The 19,756-nt window shown below is 40.5% G+C and overlaps 1 long non-coding RNA gene across 4 annotated transcripts in view; it reads right to left on the bottom strand.

The window, feature by feature from the left end:
* The window catches only part of LOC132431821 (uncharacterized), a 270,709-nt gene that overhangs the window by 109,463 nt on the left and 141,490 nt on the right, over positions 1-19,756 (bottom strand). For all 4 annotated transcript variants that reach the window (XR_009520807.2, XR_009520805.1, XR_009520804.1 and 1 more), the window contains exon 3: positions 7,341-7,509. This is a non-coding gene — a long non-coding RNA (uncharacterized lncRNA). The remainder of the gene's footprint in view (positions 1-7,340; positions 7,510-19,756) is intronic.

The raw sequence follows: 19,756 nt of genomic DNA, 5'->3' as shown, positions 1-19,756 counted from the left end.
CAATGGAATATTTTGAGAGATCTGCAGTTTTCATGACTATCAATTAGAATATTGTCTTGCATCACACTCGTACTGTTGATCTTCAGTCTATGTGAGTTCCTTAGAAGTGTACATTGGCTTTGCTTTACAGTGGCTCGTACCATAAGGATCATACAATAAGTCTGTGAAAGAACAGGAGTCAGAGGAACCCTGTGGACATGTCGGTCTAACGAGGGCACGAGTGTGGATCTCTCGCTGACTCATCCGATGGGTGATCTTGGCTGTGTGGCTTCTCTGCCTTGAGCCTTGCCTTCCTTTTCTGTACAGGGGAGGATCAAAAAACCTACTTTGGGGCTTCTCTGGTGGCGCAGTGGTTGAGAGTCCGCCTGCCGATGAAGGGGACGCGGGTTCGTGCCCCGGTCCGGGAAGTTCCCACATGCCGCGGAGCGGCTGGGCCCGTGAGCCATGGCCGATGGGCCTAAGCGTCCGGAGCCTGTGCTCCGCAACGGGAGAGGCCACAACAGTGAGAGGCCCCTGCGTACCGCAAAAAAAAACCCAAACAAAAAAACCTACTCTGTATGCTTATTTTAGTAAGAATTAAAAGACCACAGTGCTGGAGTTCAACACTGGTATTTATTATTATCTAATCCCCTCTTTTTGGAAATGAAAAAATCTGAGACCCAGGGGGAGAAATGCCTAAGCAAAGGTCACAAGGTCTTTAGGTCACGTGGTCAGATTACCACATTACCCAAGGTAGGCCTAGCTTTATTTGTTTCAAATATACCTATAGGCCAGGCTTTATGGAAGGCGGGAAGGAATCTTTCAATAATGAACACAGATTTGATTCCTACTTTTGATAGCTGAGTACACACATCCCTTGATATCTGAGGGCGATAGGTTCCAGGAACCCCCTCCCGAACGCATACCAAAATCCACGATGCTTAAGTCCCTTATATAAAATGGCGTAAAGTATTTACATATAACCTACGCACAGCCTCCCTTATACTTTAAATCCTCTCTAGATTACTTATAATACCTCATACAATATAAAAGCTAAGTAAATAGTTATAAGTACAATGTAAACGTTTTATAAATAGTTGCCTATGTGTGGCAAATTCAAGTTTTGCTTTTTGGAACTTTCTGGAATTTTTTTTCGAATATTTATGATCCAAAGTTGGTTGAATCCACAGATGGGGAACCTGGGGAAATGGAGACTGACCGTACATGAAGGAGAAGACCAGCAGTCCTCCAAGGAATAGCAGGAAGGATTTATACGCAACAGAAGACCTAAAATATCTCAACACGTTGATTCTGCCCATCCCATATGTCACAGCTCAACTCAGGAAGGCTTTCCATCCTGAAGTATTATCAATAGGAAGCATTATCACCACCACAGAAAAGAAAACGGGTGGGCAGGGAGACAGAGTAGAGAACAAGAGTTCAACTAGGTCCACACTAAGATGGGGTAGGAAGACTTCGTATTTGTAGGCTGAGCGAATCACCTTAGGGGAAGGAGGTGGGAATGCTTGTACACTGTTCTCTGCCGCTTCACTTTGCCTTACCTGGTCCTCCATAAAATGCCCATTCCTTCCTTGAAGCTCATATATTATCAGAAAAGTACCTAATTCATTCACATTAGGGTAGGTGACAGATTACCCACTTTTAATCTTCTGTGGCACATTCCCTTGGAACTCCAAATAAATCTCTAATGAATCACATTCTGGGCAATGTGAAGGAGGTAAGTTTCCAAGTGGTGTCTGGTCTCTGCTTTGAAAAATTGGGAGCACGATGAAACCAGACAGCCTAACTGCGCATAGAACACGACTGCTGCGGCACCTGTAAATGGGAAGTTATCTTCTAGCCTTGCTTCCCAAGGACGGCTGATCTCTTTATTTACAAAATGCCTAGGGCTCATGGGATTTACTTTCTTGTAGCTCATTAAAAAAAAAAAAAAAAAGACCTTCCAGCTTTCATTTCTCTGCTGGTAGCTCTTTAAGGATTCCACCCTCCCTTCTGAGTTCTGCTGTTCGGCTCCTTGGACGTGGATTCCCAAAGGGTCCGGGGATTCGCCCACTACCCTGGTTCCCTTCCTGACAGCTGGCCTGCCCTTTGTTATGGGAGCTCCCCAAGTCAGAGCTGGCTCACTTCATTATTAATTTATAGAGCCACAGGTGTATTTCTGAACAATTTAAGAGGTGTAATTGAATCCATTATGTACCAATCAAGTTGTTTCACAAAATTCTACTTGTTGAATTGCCTTCTATTGAGGGATACCAGTAATTACTCTCATGATGTGTAATAGTTCATCTAGGCATCCTTGAAAAAACAGAAAAATCATCTTGACACCTTCAAATTACTATAGTAATTAGTATATTTACTGTATATAGTGTTTCTCTTCAAATTACTATAGTAATCATTGGCTGAGAGCCAATAGCAAAGAATCCTTTAAAAGAGCTATGTTTTTTAAGAGGATTTTCATATGATAAAGGTATACATAGATTTCCCTACTCTCTTTTGGGAAGGGACTTTTTATCAGATAACATGCCTTGGATTTTCAGAAAAGAAAGACCAGATCATTATATGTATCCATTTGTTTTAGTAGCACTGTTTAGTACCACTGTTACGCCTTAGCCAGTTGAAAGATTTAATTATTTATCTTATAGGGGGACAGTAAAAGCTGTATGGCTATCTAAAGATGCTGCTACTGTAGGTTAAAATGCCTTTCCATGAATGCTTTTGAGGTTTAAAGCTAATGTGCAGTATTCTTACTCCATAGAAGGGAAATGAAATGTAGTTGTTGAAAACTTAATGCCCCCATGTATCAAATTGAGGCCAAAGAAGAATTATGTTCATGGAGAAAAGTTGTCACTGAGATGACAACTTGTATGTATTTGTTTATATGAAAAAACAGATTGCTCAAATATTGTGGACTGCTTGGGATGCATGATACTGTGGGCTCCTCTAGGAAATCGTGAATACTTTCAATAAGTCAAAAATGGTTTTTACGTTAGGAAAGGAGACTAAATTTATCAGACTAGTTTATTAATACAAGAAATGTCAGAGAGATTTATACTAGTTGATCCACACTGAACCGATCTACTTTTTAAATAAAATCTCTAACATTTGCTGTTTAATCATAAACTTATGACTGAGATGAGAGGCAGTTGGAAGCAATGGAAAGAAGCCTGGATCTGCTACCAGACAATGCAGCCTCTGGTACAGCTTCCACTGCTGATGAGCTCGACCACCCTGGACCTGCATTTCCTAACATGCACAGTGAATTTCTCAGACAAGATGATCTCTAAGGCCACTCCAAGTCTTTAAAATACTCCGGGGTGAAAGCTGCCATATACACCACTTGCTAATGTTAAAGCTTCTGGGATGACAAGGGAGACATCTGGTGCCCCAAGTTGCCCTATGACTGAATACTTGCTTTGAACTTTTGAACCTGTCTGGACCCTCTCATTCACACCTTAACTTTGAACTGGATTTAAGATTTCTAATTCCTCATGGTATGATTTCCTTTGTATTACTAGGGTTTCGAAAGCCATATTCTAAAGTAATTCATATTAAGCCATTGTTGGCTCACTCCCAATTTTAAATGACTATTGTAGATAACAATGGCTATTATTATTCCCTATTGATGACAGTCCACGATACAGCAGTTTTCATTAAAGATAAATAAATCCATACATACAATGTACACATTTGATTTTCTGATCCTCAAAAGTAAATAAAAACATCCTTGTCCTACTAAAAGAGTAGCACTTACAAATGAGTAATTTGTAAAAAGCCATCATTTAATTAAATAAAATGTTCTCGGGCTTCCCTGGTGGCGCAGTGGTTGAGGGTCTGCCTGCCGATGCAGGGGACACGGGTTCGTGCCCTGGTCCGGGAAGATCCCACATGCTGCGGAGCGGCTGGGCCCGTGAGCCATGGCCGCTGAGCCTGCGGCGTCCGGAGCCTGTGCTCCGCAACGGGAGAGGCCACAACAGTGAGAGGCCCGTGTACAGCAAAAAAAAAAAAAAAAAAAAATGTTCTCTGTCATTCAAAAAATAAAGGCTATTCCTAGGATAATAAGGAGAGGATTTGTTAAGGTAATTGCCTAAGACTGAATACTTATTTTGGTCTTGTAAACACTACATTTAAGACTAATTTTACACACACACACACACACACACACACACACACACAGACACATACACACTCACCAGGCTCTAGGTTACATTGAATGAGACACAAATTAAGAGGAAAAAGGAAAATAAAAGCACTGAATTTTTCACCTTCTCAAAAGGAGAGTTAAAAGTTGTTAGTTTTTCCTTTACTTGACAGTTACATCAATAAAAGTTCTTCTGGAAAAGATTAAAAAATCAACTGACAGAATAAAAAAAAGGAGTGACTATCTTTCAAATTGTTGTGAAAAATAAAAGACAAGAGAAATTAATCACTAAAATAAAAGCATGACTAAAGTAGACCACGCATAAGAGAAAAATAAACATAAAAGATCTAAATTCCCCCTTTACAAGGCAAAGACTCCCAGAAATCAGTAAAATAACAATATAATATTTTATTCTTCATAAGAAACATTTAAGAAGTAAAATATCATTAGAAAATAGTATACACGAAGCTCTAGAGTGTAACTCCCTCTCCCCTATCCGCCCCCCTCAAAAAACTCAGGGTAAAAATACTGATATCAGTTTTATTTGCAGTAATAACTACGTGACAGCAGGGACAGCATGTTTGTTTATAGATCTGTTCTCAACAACTATCAAGTATCTGGAATGTAATCACAATTCAGGAAATAATTGTTGAGTGAATAAGTGGACAAATTAATAAGAATTTGTTCTGTTAGGAAAAACGTTGAATTGAGTAAGCAGGGTAATTTTATATTGATGAAGGTTAGAAACAGTAAGAAATCTATAAAAGTATTAAGCTTTTATGCTTCTGATACGTTCAAATTACCTCAGTAAATAACAGAAGTGCAGCCTTGGGTCATTCATCTTTATAGTCCGAGGGTTTTCTCTACTGTCTGATCAATGGTGGATACACGATGGCCTCAAGTTACATTAAGAAGGTGTGTGGCTAAACCAAAGGATGTACGTGTGAGAGTGACTGGAGAAGAAGGCACGTGAGAGTCATGCGAAAGGATCCTGCTGCATCCAGCCCCACTCTACAGCACCCTCTTTCTCCATTCTCTGTATGCCAGGCTCACTACCCAGCTACATTACCTGATTAAGACAAACCCAGGTTCTTCTAGATTCCAACCTCAATTTAGATACCTTGTTTCACATTATTAATACGTATCATTAGCAGCCTCCCTTGTTTTACCAACACCTGAGTTCCCTTCCCCCTTGTCCACACTTTACCCCCCTGATCATTGCTCCATTTCTCTGAACCTGCCTCATGGGCTAGTTTGTGAAGGGCCATTTTTTCATAAGCCATCCTAGTTTCAATAGGGAAGCAGAAAATCATTTTATACCACAACCGTTCCCCACAAAATATCCCACTAAAACGAACAGAAGGTAATTGGCAACGATGGGATCCAAAAAAGTGAGAGATTGTTGAAAAATAAAACTACTTAGAGAAATGCAGTAACGATCCAGGCAATAAATAAAGAGGGCTTGGACTAGCGTAGAATCCTAGGGCCTGGACTGGGAATACATCAGGGAGGTTGGATTTGAAACACATTTGTGATTTGACCAGACAGGGTGATTGATGAGGTATAGAATGACTCCGAAGTTGCTACCTTGGACGTTTCAGTGGATGATAGCACCATTCACAGGTAGAAGGAACAGTTTTAGAAAGAAAGCACAGTTTTGAGGGGGAAGATAACGGTTTCTCTTCTGGTCATCCTAATTTTGATGGACTCATAGAGCACTAAGGATGAGAAGCCTAGTAGGCAGTGGAGAGAGATTTGGTTTAAATAATGTAGCTAATCTGGCCACACTTTGGACCAGTTTGACTGAGTACCAGCTACGGGCAAGAAGTGATCTCGGAATAGTTAGAAATGACTAGATTTGTGGTTGATTAGATCAGGGAGGAAGAGTAAATAAATAACTCTTTTGTCACCGCTGAACAGTTGTTATCTTAGTGTCTATTTGTGGTTCTCAATGGAAGTAGATTAGGACAATGACCTATTCACATGATCCAATATTAAAAGGTAGCCCATTCTATAAAGAAACTAATATCATGTTCAAAATCTTTAAAAAATCTTAGTCATAAGTTACAGAAAACAAAATAGTAATACTAACCATGTAAAAGTACATTCAGCTGCATTCTGTTATTAATGACTCAAACTAACACCTTCCCACCTTTAAATCTCCCAAGATTCTTGCTCTATGTAAGCAACACTTTCCTCCTACCAACATCCTTTTAGGAGCCCTCCATCACATCCATCTGGCACCAGGGTAGCACTGTCATGGATCATCAAGACAGGCTGGCTAGAGAGGTAGATCCCTTTTGTCGAGCGGGAAAATTTAAAGAGTCACAGGTTCATAACTCTTATCCTCTATAGTAACAATGGCCTTGCTGATGATTTAAGGACTTCAGATGGTGCTATTCAGCCAGCATAGTTATAAAGAATACCCCATTGTGGAACATCGTTCCATAGGTCAGTAAATTTTCTGTCACTTTTCCTATTTCAGCTCATCTTACACATCAAAAGACTCACACTGTCCATAAAATGGAAGATATGCCATATAAGAGTTATATCAAAAAAGATCTTTTATGTGAAATCACTTCATAAAGGGCTGTTTGAGCACGAGGTCTTAGTAGTTATTTTAGCCTATCACAGGACTCCGAGATTCAGAGTCAGACTCTCATTCTCTTTTGCTGGGCTCTTGGAAATAGCACAACTGAACTCTAAAATGGATAGAAAACAGTGACCCAGAATTATGATCACTGCTCTAGAGTTACTGGATTTAATTCCTGCTTCAAACAGGAACAGTAGTAAAACCAACTTTGAATTCAGCACGTCTTTTCTACACACTGTCAACCCCTTTCCAATTTCATCTTTGACCCTGATTCAATCCCTTCTTTTGGGTGGTCACATTCACACAGCCTTCCAAATTACCTTCTTTATCACATTGCCTCTGAGGTTCAGAGCTACCTGAAACATAGTTTTTGTGTCTGGAGACAAAACGCCAGATGGTAAGATGCATAAAAACTGGTGACCCAACTGTGAAGATGAATTAAGAATAGGTACTGCCAATTTAATTGTTTAGTTCTGGTTTTAGTTTTGATGGTGTTCTATTAGTGCTTTCAAACTCTTTTCTTTGCAAGTAGCATAATTCAAAATGAAAGGACAAACAAGTTGAGCACTTAATTTGTGTTCCTTAAAAAATAACTCCGTGCTTACTTACTTGACTTGGGCTTGTGCTGTTGTTGCCACAAAACTCGCTTTCCTTGGGTTTTGTTGGTTTTGTTGTTGTAGGGGGCGGTGGTGATTCTAATCTTTCAAGCAAGGGATCTTCTTGCCTATACTTCAGGGTGTCTTCCAAAGCATGACACTACCCAAATGCATGTGTATTTCTAGGAAGAGAAAACAAAAAGTTCTAAGAGGTCCTTCACCACCAAAAATTAACCATTTCACTTATTACCTGTTCTATGTGTTTCAACATACTATTTTCAGGTACTCAAGACCAGATCATTCTATACCTGTATGTAAAAGGCTTTGCATTACCTAGAATTCGTAAGTTATCGAGCAAAAATGAAGAATGGGTTTCTCCATTTTTTAATGGTAAAAATTAATTCCCACATAAAATAGGAAAGAAGCAACTTGATACAACTTCCTCTTTTAATCTAATTCTTTTCTCTGCCTTGTGTTCACTTCCAGCACTTTGGGGTTCCCATTGTTCCTTGTGGAACCCAGCTCAGCCTGAGGAGTCCCAGTTTGTCCAAACTCCTCCCCAGTGCACACCCATCTTTTCTTCCTGACTGCCTGCCTGTGGGTTTCAGGCTCCAGCACCGGGCACTGAAGCCACAGCCTCAGATCGACTGCTCACCCGGCTACCACTCCTAGTGGGTGTGCTTCTCTGGTCCAACACTGAATACTACACACTGCCATTGTCTTTTCATGACTTTTCTAATTTGTTATTTACTTTGTTCTTTCCTCTACTCTCTGCTTCTCAAAGCTTATCTAATCTCACAAGAAGAGTTCAAGTCCCACCCTTTGCATGAAGCCTTCCCTGCTATTTACTGTTGCTGTATCTCTCTTCTAGCACTTAATGCATCCTTAAGGGCAGAAATGATGTTTCACTCATATTTGTATCCCCAAAAGCAACTATCACAGTGCCCAATGCAGAACTGGAGTTCAATAAATGTCTGTTGACTGAAGTTCAGTTTGCTTTATTCTCTAGCCCTTTTGGGCACTGCTTGGGTTGTCACCATGACTGTATCTAAAAGACAACTTTACCCTTCTGGGCTCTCTGCTCTTGTTTTATCTATTTTTATGATGTGTTTATACATAGTTCCTGTTTTATGCCAGAAGCCAAGCACTTTGGTGATACATTTGCAGTCAGGTTAAATGTTTGACATTTTTTTCAAGTGGAAAGGCCCTCACCAGATGCGTTAATAAGAGTTTTCCTGTGAAACCTTATCATGAAAAAAGACAATAACTGAATCCAATTAAGGCATCATGTAGTTACTGTGGTAGAATATCCAGCACAAAGCAAACTCTTAGGAATTGTGGGTTGAATGATTGAAGGAATAAATCGATGGATCTCCTAATTAATAAAAACCTAAACAAGGAACAAAGCTATCAGGTATATGTGTAACATTGCGATTTTTAATGACATGACTGGAGAATTTTCCAAAGAAACATGGATAACATCTACAGTCATATGAGCAGGTAGCAGCTTTCTGTCCTCTTAATTGCATTAGTTCTTCATCCTTGTTTAGAGTTTGCTCTAGGCTATAGTTGATAATGAGCTATAATTTATGGTTTATACAAAATAGTATTTTTTAACCTTTTAAAAAATAAAATACCACAGAACAACTGGAGTGATATGTCTAAGAAACTCTTCTCACAGGGATCTAGATCTATTTTTAGATTTTAGATTTTTTTGCTTGTCTAACATCAATAAAAGAAAGTGTCCAAAGTAGTATTTAAATACTTTTTCTACCATTGCTAAATATTTGAGAATTTTGTAAAAATTCGTTCAACTCCCACCTATCATTCAGCTTCTAGAAGTTGCTATGTATTTCAGTAGAAAGTGGGTACAGCTTTGTCTTGGAAGTTTTATGTCTCAAAACATTTTTCCCCCAAAGAAAGTTCTAATTATAAGTCCTGAGGAACCAAGTAAAAGTCTAATATAAAATAGGAATAACTATCTGCTATCTCAGTAAGTACACTGTCAGAATAAACCTTCCTTAGGGAAAAACTAGCTCTTTTTATCTGTGAGAGGAAAAAAAAAAAAAAAAGGAAAGGAGACTCCAGAAAATTTTTAAGTGATTAAAAAATTAAAACTTAAATTATTCTCTTGTAAATGAAACTAGGAGAATAATAGTTAAAAGTAAAAGTTTCCTGGTTTGATTTGGGTCCACTTCTATGCAGTACCTATAATGTTACCTTTGAGGATGTCCTTGGCTTTAATTTATATTTCTAAGCTCATCGTGGTTACAAATATTACTTTTGTAATCCAGGGACTCTGTAGCATTTCTGTTGCTTTATATCTAACAATTTGTTGGACCAATTAAAATTAAAAAGGTCAGCAAAGATTTTGTAAGTCATTCATCCAACAAAACTTCACTGAGCAGTAATGAAATAATGCACCATGGGTTTACAGGTTAGGTTCAGGGCACAGACACACCCACATTAGTACAGTACCTGTCAGAGGTAGTGTCAGTGAAAGTCTCCATAGATACCAGGAGGTCAGGAAAGACAATAATGAAAGGAATAGGTCTAAATTTAATCTTCAAGTATCATCAATGTTCATTAGACAAAAAAAGTCTAGGATAGGAAAAAAGGTTGCTTAGACGAAGGAAACTGACTGAAGAAAGTTGAGACGTGGAACTCTTTGATGTGGTACAGGAAATGTCAGGATGGATGATGACTGTCAGGGAGGAGGGTGAAAATAAGAGAAGAGTTGTGAGCTGAACTGTGTGCCCCCAAATTCATACATGGAAGCCCTAACCCCTGCTACCTCAGACTGTGACTGTATTTAGACGTAGGGTTTTAAAAGAGGTAATAGTTTAGATGAGGCTGTTAGGGTGACCCTAATCCACTCTGACTGGTGTCCTTAGAAGAAGAGGAGATTAGGACACACAGAGTAACATCAGGGACGCATGAGAAAAGACCATGTGGGGACACAGAAGGAGAAAAGACCATGTGGGGACACAGAAGGAGAAAAGACCATGTGGGGACACAGAAGGAGAAAGACCATGTGGGGACACAGAAGGAGAAAGACCATGTGGGGACACAGAAGGAGACCGCCTGCAAGACAAGGAGAGGCCTCGGGAGAACCAGCCCTGTTGCACCTTGCTCTTCGACTTCCAGGCTCCACGACTGTGAGAAAATAGATTTCTGTTGCTTAAGTCACCCAGTTCTGGCACGTTGTTATGTCAGCTCTAGCAAACTAATACCAGATGAGACTGGGGAGGGAGGCTGGGGCCTTTCCATGGGGGGCTTCACACATCCTGAGAAATCTTCACATCCTGCAGGTGCTGGGGATTGTTAAACAATTACAAATGGGAAACTAGCAATATCTTAATGACAAACTTTATTTGATAAAAGTATCACTCCGTAAACCGCATACAAGAGAGAAGACATGGAAGACTAGAGATGGAAAGACCGATAGTTGAGCTGAGAGATAACGAAGGCCTTGTGGAGGCAAGAGTGGAGACTGACGTGAGAGATGTTTCAGGTACAGACTCAGCAGATGCTGGATCCAGAGTTGGTGTCATGTTTCAGCAACGAGAATGACACTCAGATCCGCTGCAATGTTGGGACCTGCAGTACAGGAGCTCAGTAAGCATTTATGAATGAATGAATGAACAGAGGAAGAAACAATGAAATGACAAGCCAATTACCCTCTCCATCAGATGTACACCTGAGAATAAACCATACGACTCCAAATACAGTAATAATGTTGTTATTCCTACCTCTCTTAAATTTCAATTTGCCACACTGTATATGCAGACAATCAAGTGTTAACTCTAAACAGGTACAATACCCATCCATTCTTGTATGATTTATATATTGTCTGTTTTCCTATAACAGGTATTGATTGATTGCTCAGTAGATGATACTCAACCATGTGCTACTTGGGTTCAGAAGGGGTACTAGAAAGTAATGGAGAAAAGACTTCTGCCCCAAAAAAGCTTTAAAAAAATCTCCACACTACAAAGCCTTCATTCTTTAAAATGTGTGCAGCAAAGGAAAGAGCATTACAGAGCATCAGAGGCAAAGTGCTGTCGGTGTGGCCCAGACATGTGTTGTGCTAAGGGTTCAGGGTAGAAAGACATCAGTATGAAACAAACTGGGAAGGAAAAGTGTAATTGACCTGCTATGACTTAACTCCATATGGAGGGATGGGTAGATTTACTAGATTTGTCTTCTCTCAAGTTTTCCAAAAAGTACATGAGAGAAGGTTAGACCAGGAGGCCCATCTGGCGCATGTGAAAAGGGACCTGGGCACCACCCTATTTGCCAATTGCGGTTTAGAGCAGGAGGGTTCAGCTCACTGCGGTCCACAGGCCAAATCCAACCCTCTGGCTGTTTTTGCACAGCCTGTGATCGAAGAATGGTTTTTATATCTTTAAATGGCTGGAAAGAAGAAGAAAATTTCTTGATATACAAAAATTATGCGAAATCCCAATTTCAATCATATTCGTTTACTCTCCATATTGTTTGCAGCTGCCTTTATGCTACAAGGACAGAACTGAGTAATGGTGACAGAGACCGTATGGTCCACGAAGCCAAAAACATTTCCTATGTTGCCCTTTACAGAAAAAGTTTTCCAACCCCTGGCTCAGAGCAAGGAAAAATAAGATCAAAGACCAAGATTTTTACTGACTTTTTAGGAACACTGACTCCCCGTGCCCTGCAATGAAGTAGAGATGAGCATCCCGCAAACAGAACCTGCATGTGGCTCATATAAGCATTTGTAAAATTAGTATTTTACAAAGTGTGCTCTATGGAAATTAAGTTCCAAGGAATGATAAAGGCTGTGGCATGAAAAAAAAAGGGATTCTGTGGACAAACGGTAACTTTCAGGGATGCTGAATGAGGCTTCAAGAAGTTAACAGGCTCATGGAAATTTTGAATCTGCACACATTTCTCAAACAAGTTCTACCCTGGCATTTTTTTCTACTCCACCCTACTCTCCAAAACAGGGCACCAAATGGGACTGGTATGCCTTGAAATAGAATCTGGGGAGTGCTGTACCAATTGCGTAAAGATGGTGATGATGTATTACTTTCATTAAATACTCCCTAAATTATTCAAAAATTCAACCACAAAATCAGGTAAAATGTGACATTCTACTGAGAATCTGTCATCTCAAGAATTGCATTCGGATGTTCACATTGCCAACACGTATCATATACCTCTTGATGACCTGTAAGAGGCAAATTCTTGGCAAAGAGATGCAGCTTCTGAAGGCAGAGAAAGTCTACAGGCATCAGTGCACCCGTTTAAAGCAGATCAAAGGAGTTTAATGTAGCAGAAAGCCAAGGTGGCTAGGTTATCAAGCACCACAGATCGCACTCAGAGCCTCTAATCAGCAGGACCACTTGGAAAAACAAACAGCCTGCAAGGGCTAATCACCGCTTGGAAGTCAAGTTATGCAAAATACGTTTCTTTTGTGTGAATAGCACAGGTCCCTGGATTGGCTGCTGGTAAAGACAGCCATCGAGGCTGATAGAATTCTCTCACTCACTGGCTTCTACAGTTTGGGATTATTCCTAAAACTTTAACTTCTTTTCTTGATTTTATATCACGGAGAGAGTGCTGACAAATCAGGAAATAGTACACTGCCAAAAAAAAAAAAGAAAAAAGAAGAAGTACTGCCCGTTTGTTGAATGGCTTACTGATGTTTGGTGTTTTCATTATTTTGCTACATATTTTTCCCAGTATTTTAGTTCACATTCCCAAAGAAAAAGTCATATGCCCAGAAAGCACTGACCTCAATATTTTTGCAAATCGTGGATTAAATGATATACAGACCTACTTTCCCCACCAAGTGTTTATCTACAAGCTACAGGGTGTCCGGGCACTTCTGGGGAATCATCAAGGGTGTGGGTAGATGCAGGAGATCTGAGCTTATATAGCTAAGGTGACCCTGAAAGAGGGTCTATTACAGCCCTTAATATATCCTATGATTTCTCTGCGATTCTTAATTTCCTTGAAGAGTTTTGCCCCTTTATCAAGAAAGAAAAAGATCTGTAAACAAAGACTTTCCTCATGAAAAAATGATGAGGAAAAAGAACCCATATACTTATTTTAGGGCTACTGTGAGAATCAAAGGAATTTTAAAAATATATATTTCAGGGGCAGGGCGGGGTGAGAGGAAGAGTGATTTGAAAAAGTGCCTGGCACAAAGTAAGCCGTATAGCAATGTTATCTATTATCATCATCATCATCAGAGAAATTTCCATTAAGACAAAACTTAAATTCCCATGAAGGAATAACCCTAAAATGATCTGTTTGGTAATTTTTGATGTGTATATGTTATGACTCATATTCTTAAAATAAGGCAAAAGTGTAAAAGCGACAAAATGTTTCATCATAGGTGCTATCGTTTTATTAGTTTTCATATAAAATCCAAGAGAACTGTTTGCTAAGATACCTAAAGAAAATGATCTACAGAAAATTCTAGAAGAAAACAGGAAGTACACTGTTTGGCCTCATATCTTGCTGATGTTCTGGCACAAACACTGATTTTTATTTGCCATCGAACTCATCATCAGCTCATAGGATCTGAGTATTGACCCATGGGTGAACCAACCACCATGTTAATTTTCCCTAGACCCAAATCATGGTTGTAAGTTACTCAAGCTGGTCAAATAAGAGTGACTCTCAGGATTAATGATGCTACTGGAAAAGTTACTTCCTCTTTGCTGCAGACTTGAAGGTAGCTGGGCTTGTGCTGCTGCAGCCACCTTGCCACCATGAGGAAAGACTGACTGAGACAAAACAGTCCAAGGGAAAGACAAAGCTGTGAGGTGGTGAAAAACTGAGTTCTGATGGCATCATTTGAGCTCCTGGATCAGCCTATGGTTAAATCTAGTCCTACCACAAACTTTTGAGTAAAAAGAGCCAATAAATTGTTGACTTTCTTAAGCCACATTGGTTAAATTACAAAGCAGGAAGAGTAACCAAAAATTAAGCACCAGAGCCTCGCTGAGAAGGGTCATGGGGTTTTATTGATAAGGCTTTAAGAAGACCTCAAATGAAACTTGTATTCTATTAGGAAAAGGAAGCAAAGAAACTACCAAGAACAAAGAGCCTAACATGTGCTTGGCATTCTCTATTTATTAAAACCTCTTACCCATATGGATTATGATATTAGTATTTTACTCCCATTTCTGACTTTCAGAGTAGCAGTTTTAGACCTGAGCTGCCTGGGTTCTGCCTGCAGGCTCCCTAGGTTATAACATTTAGTATCACTCTGTATCTATGGTTAATTTTTAGGCTCACCCTATCATACAGAGCCCAAAGACAGTGATGCCCAGAGCCCGATATTTCCTCTTTGCCTGTATTCATACAGACATGAAAGCTCATCTCAGAAGGCGTTTGTAACTGTTGCAGTTGTGTCCAAATGCACTCATTTATCTAGTCAAGAATGTTTAGTGGGAAGCCATTCTACTCCAGGCACTGCTGCAGGCACTGGAGACACAGCAATGAGCAGACAAACACGTCTCCCTTTGCAGAACTTATATGCTAGGGGATGGAGACAGAAAATAAACAAGATGAATAAATAAAATCTAAGTGTGTTACATGGTGAACTAGATGAAAGGGAACTGGAAATTGCTAAGACAGGTAGAAGGATGGGTCACAACTTTAGATAAAGGGGCTTGGGGAAGTCTCACCAAGAGGGTGACATTTAAGTAAAGACCTTAAGGGGGTCACAGAGAAGAGCATTGTAAGCAGAGAGATGAGCACGTGCAAAGGTCCTGAGGTGAGAGGGTGCTCTGCGGACATAGGTGTGCCCTAGGAACAGCAAGAAAGCTTCTTCATCTGGCCCAGAGTGATTAGGAGGAAGAACAATGGGAAATGAGATCAGAGGGTGAATGATGTGGGAAAGTGAAAGGTAGAAGGTAGCAGATTCACTGAAGCCATTTGAGCACTTAATTTTTCTAAGTGAGTGGAAAACATAGAACTCTTTAAGCCGAGTGACATGATCTGACTTACATTTTACCAGGATATTCTGGCAGTATTAGAATAGACTTGGGGTGTAGTGGCAGAAGCAGGGACACCCAGCAAGAGACTATGACAGTAATCACAGTATATGGAATAATAGTGCCTTCGAGCAACATAACAGAGGAAGAAGTGTTAAGGATTTGCCAGATTCCGATAAAGCCAGCAAGAACAAGTCCAGATACCATAGTATTGTAAGGAAGCCCATGGCCAAGGCCTCAGTCAGTCCCCGTCCCTCATGCTGTGCTGCAGCCACCTTGACCTACAGAGCTTTCTGCTGATGTCCTGCCCTCTCACCTTGGCAGACACCAACCCTTAGTCACACAGCAGGACTCAGCCCTGAGGTCTCCTCACCCAAGGAGCCTTCCCCTGGAGCCTGGCTCTTAAAGCCCTCATCATACTATTTCCTTATTTACTTGTTTTTCCCCTACTAAACTTGGAGCCGCTGGAAATTAGGATCTGAGTCTTGGTGGAGGTTATAGCTTAGTGCTTTGAACAATGTCTGACATAAAGTAAGGGCTCATAAATCCATGTTTAATGAATGAATAAAATCACATTTTTATTTCGGTTTTTTAAAATTTATTGAATTGCTCTTTCCTCATTTGAAAAATGGAATAACAACTTCTTTACTAATTATGATGAAGTGAGTATACAAGTGCCCAGGATAGGTCCTGGCAGAGAAAATCCACATAGATATTGCTAGAACCCACCAGTTTTCAGTTTATCCAGCTAAAGTAGGCTTTACTATTTTTTTTTTTTTTTTTTTTTTTTTGCGGTACGCGGGCCTCTCACTGTTGTGGCCTCTCCCGTTGCGGAGCACAGGCTCCGGATGCGCAGGCTCAGCGGCCATGGCTCACGGGCCCAGCCGCTCCGCGGCATGTGGGATCTTCCCGGACCGGGGCACGAACCCGCGTCCCCTGAATCGGCAGGCGGACTCTCAACCACTGCGCCACCAGGGAAGCCTGGCTTTACTATTTTTGCTGACTTTCTCTAGCTTTTGAAAACCAACTTTTCCACTTTTTATTTAAAGTGGTATTTTACCTTTTTGGAATATTTGCTTTACCTTTTAAAGTATTAGCCAAAGGATAAGGAAACAACTTGGAATTCAGTAAGAAACAAACCGAACTTTTGCAAAAGCTTTGCTTATTTAAACAAAAACAGTTCTGTGAATCCCCCGGAAGGGAGGTTGGGTGCTGACCTAATCTTGTTTGCCTTCCTATTCAGTATCCTTCCCTACCAACCTCCCTCGGGGCCTTAAAACGAATTACCAACTGCACAAAGAACTGCCTTGATGGTCATGCTTCCTTGGTGTTTCTGGTCTAATGGATGAGTGATATTGAAATAACAGAAAAGTGCATTTTGTTTTCATTTTTATTTTGATAGCTTAACATTTTGAGGAAGTTTTTTTTCCTCTTCTAAAGAAGCATTACATAGAAACAGCAAATTGAATGCTTAACAGAAGAAAAAACACCATAATACTCCTTGGAAGAAACCAAAGTGATCATTGTTTTAAATAAAAGTAGCTTCTAGTTACTGAAAACTTAATACCTGGACAGAACAGGCACTGGGATGCATGAATTTTCTTATTTACTCCCCTGGAGAAGTCTGGGAGATGTGTCCTGGTGTTATCGCCATTTTGCATATAAGGACTGAGGCTCAGTGTGGTTCCCCTGAGATAATATAGCCCGTAACGACCCCATGATACCCGTTTCCCTCTAGAAGTGACTGTTCATTTTTATACTCCCATCCCCTGAGTCTTATTTCAGGCCCTTAGCATCTCACTCTCCAATTGTTGCAGTGGGACTTGTAGCCAAAGCAAAGGAGAGAGAAAGTTCTAGCAATTCTTTTCTTCTCTTTTCTTTCCTATTCATCTTGAAGCCCATGTTAGAAGAATCCTCTTGCAACTTTGATCTGATACCGTCCCTACTCGTAAAACGTTGATGGCTCTCATTGCACAGAACACAGATCAAACTTCTTTGTCTGACATTCAAGGATCTTCATCCTGTGCCTTGGCCTATTTATCTGGTCTTTTCTATCATTGGCCCTTACACTCAAGGCCGCAGCGCAAGATTCTACACTGAAAGCCTGCTCAGCTCTGTGCAGTGACCCTGCTTTAAAAGGCCTGAATGCTAGCCTGTCTGTCTGCTCTCCATTTTTGAAACATCCCTTGGGCTCTCCAACTCTGTTTGCATTTCGTCTCTCTTGAATGCCTTCCACCACCATTTGTCTACCCTGATCTTATCATATTCAAACGACTGCTCGACTTATTCATCTTCGATTATGTCTTACCTGATCACCTTGGTCGGAAGCAATTTCTCTTTTTCAGCATTCAGATAAAATTTATTTTGAACCATGTATATGCTGTTGTTCTCACATTGCTTTGATAGTCTTCTGTCTAATCTCCTTCACTATATTTCAATCATCTTGAATATAAGGAATTATAAGAGTCAGGATAGGTTAGGTTACGGTACATCACCAATGATGACAAAAATTCAGTGGGTACAAATGCAAATGTATAATTCTATCAACTCTGAACCTGGCTTCTATAGCGTCATCCTCCACCACGTGGAGAGTGGTCACTTACAATAGCAGAGGGAATAGGAAGGTAAGTTGAACACTAGTACTCAGAGCTTCTACCCAGAAGTGACACATAACGCACATTACATCTGTTTACAGCTTATGTGCAAACCAAGTACTTGGTCAAGGGTAACTTCAAGAAGAGTATGGATGTATAGAGTATAGGGAAAAAGTAGAATAGTATATGCACTTCTCTAATGACTACAGAAACCATACTGGCGCCTATGAGTTACTATAAGAACAAGGCCTTCACCTACTTCTGCATATTTCAGTCTTGACTCACCAAGACGATCTTCTTGTACCTCCCCTGCCACAGTGGACAGAAGGTAGAACTGAGTAGGCGAATACTTGCCCTGCTCGGGTTCCAAGTGTCTCATCAGCATTCTAGTATAAAGCCAGAATGACCAGACGCATTTGCCTGCACAAACCCAGGTGCCACACGACTGTTTCACACACAACCAACATTGCCCTACTAAGAAGTAAAAGGAAGGGTCTGGTTGATGTCGCACCTATTGACAGATCTGAAATCTCAGTAGCATTAACAAAAAAAAAAAGCGCATACTTCTTGCTCACACATCTGCAGCCTGGCTGGAGCTTAGCTGATCAAGGCCGGCCTCAGTTGGGTCCGGGTCTCAGCTTCAGGTTGGGTCAGCTTACTCTATCTCTCATCCTCCTGGAATAGCTACTCAAAGCACATTTTTCTCAGGATGAAAGGTAGGAGCATAAAAGTGCAAGCCCAATGTGGCAAGCACAGTTTATGCTTCTGCTCAAATTACAACTGATAACATCCATTTGACCAGAGTGAAACACACCCAGATTAAGGGGTGGGAAAGAATGCTCTCTCCACCATGAGACAAAACAAGTCACAGGGCCAAAGGGAGAGGAACTGTACTACCCCCAAGGACGAAGTGGGGAGAGAGTGAATACCTGTGGACAATGGTCAAATCTACCCCAGCTGACGTCCAAAGAGGAGAAATTAAAATGTGAATTTCACAGCAACATTTCTGATGCTCAAACAATATTTCCTGCAAGATTTCTCCACGCCAGAAGAATTGATGTGCATTTACCAACAGAGCTATGTTCAAGCTGTGTACTTCAACTTCTAGAACTATGTTTTTGAAATCGAATTGACCAATGGCCTTCCACTGCAAATGACACAGAGAAAGCATTGGACCACTAGCTGTTAGAATCCTCTGGGATTTGTCAGAATCTGGGCGGCTGTGTGGTACTCCAAGCCTAAATTATTTGAAGCATAGGTGTCAGGTGTGATGGGACAGTCACTGGCGGTAGAACCAATGTTACACAGCTCCTAGCAAAAGACATTTAATGCATGGGATGTGGGCTATAGCAGAACTCTTGAGAAGTAGAGTTTTCTTGCTTTTACCAGCAGATTAGGGAAAGGGTGTCAAGGATTTCGACTCTAAGGATGCAATGGAGTGTACCCCCAGTTGTACAGGGTATCACCTACTTACATATATAATCATAGTCTGCAGGATATGAAATTTATAATGACCCCCAAATAGCCAATATATTTAGAATTACAGGGGCCAAGGAGAGAAAAGAGAGCTGATACAAGGAAATACTAATGAAAATCAGACTGTATGGCACAGTCTTAGGAAAAGGGAATGGTATTTAAATTATTTAAAATAACCCATTTGGACAACTCATTTACATGGAAGGTCCAAGAAAATTAAGACGTTCAAACATTTCTGGACACAGAATTTAACTCCAGTGAAAACCACATTGGCAGATGCAGGAGGAGTGCTTCTAACTTATATTCCGTCCTGCTGGTCTGAAGGAAGCAGATGTAGAGGGTCCTGGAGAAGCAGGTTAGAACAAGGA

This window comes from Delphinus delphis, chromosome 10 (assembly GCF_949987515.2).
Source record: "Delphinus delphis chromosome 10, mDelDel1.2, whole genome shotgun sequence".
Lineage (NCBI taxonomy): Eukaryota > Metazoa > Chordata > Mammalia > Artiodactyla > Delphinidae > Delphinus > Delphinus delphis.
This window is presented reverse-complemented; position numbering and strand designations above follow the sequence as displayed.